Genomic DNA, 847 nt, shown 5'->3' with positions numbered 1-847 from the left:
CTCCTCCTCCTCCTCCTCCTCCTTCTTCTTCTTCTTCTTCTTCTTCTTCTTCTTCTTCTCTTCTTCTTCTTCTTCTTCTTCTTCTTCTTCTTCTTCTTCTTCTTCTTCTTCTTCTTCTTCTTCTTTGTAGCACATTAAATATTGGAGGGATTAGTAAGGGAATTCCCTTAGCCTAAGTCTAAGAGATACAGGGTTTCTCTGCCCTTGAAGTATACTGCCATGGGCATAACTCTAGGCTCCATACTCTCCCCTAGGTCCTTTTGTGGTATCTGGAAACTATCTGTTCAGTCATGGATGATAAAATCAGGCCTCTGTAACTAGAGATCTCAGTATTTGTACAGTTCATAGGATGGAGCCTAGGATGGAGTCTTTCGTCAGAGTCTTTTGTTCTATCACTGTTGTTTCAATCAGTCTTCTGTAGTTGGTGGTCTTGGTTTTTGTACCTCCTAGGACATAGCCTAGGATGGAGTCTTTCATTATGTTTCCAGAAGTTTTTTACTCTCCCTTCTTTCAACCTTGTCATGCCTCTCAGTTCTGGCAGCTGCCCTGGTGTTTCGGTTCCTCCATGGAGAAGGGCCCTGGGTCAGACATGCCTACTGTATCTTCCTTTATGGTTTTCTCTCATCTCCTTCCTTCCTTCCTTCCTTCCTTCCTTCCTTCCTTCCTTCCTTCCTTCCTTCCTTCCTTCCTTCCTTCCTTCCTTCCTTCCTTCCTTCCTTCCTTCCTTCCTTCCTTCTCCTCCCTTCCTTCTCCTCCCTTCCTTCCTTCTTTTTCTCCCTCCCTCCCTCCCTTCCTTCTCCTCCCTTCCTTCCTCCCTCCCTCCCTCCCTTCCTTCTTTCCCTCCCTC

Source organism: Suncus etruscus, chromosome 10 (genome assembly GCF_024139225.1).
Source record: "Suncus etruscus isolate mSunEtr1 chromosome 10, mSunEtr1.pri.cur, whole genome shotgun sequence".
NCBI classification, from domain to species: Eukaryota; Metazoa; Chordata; class Mammalia; order Eulipotyphla; family Soricidae; genus Suncus; species Suncus etruscus.
Note: the sequence above shows the minus strand (reverse complement) of the source record.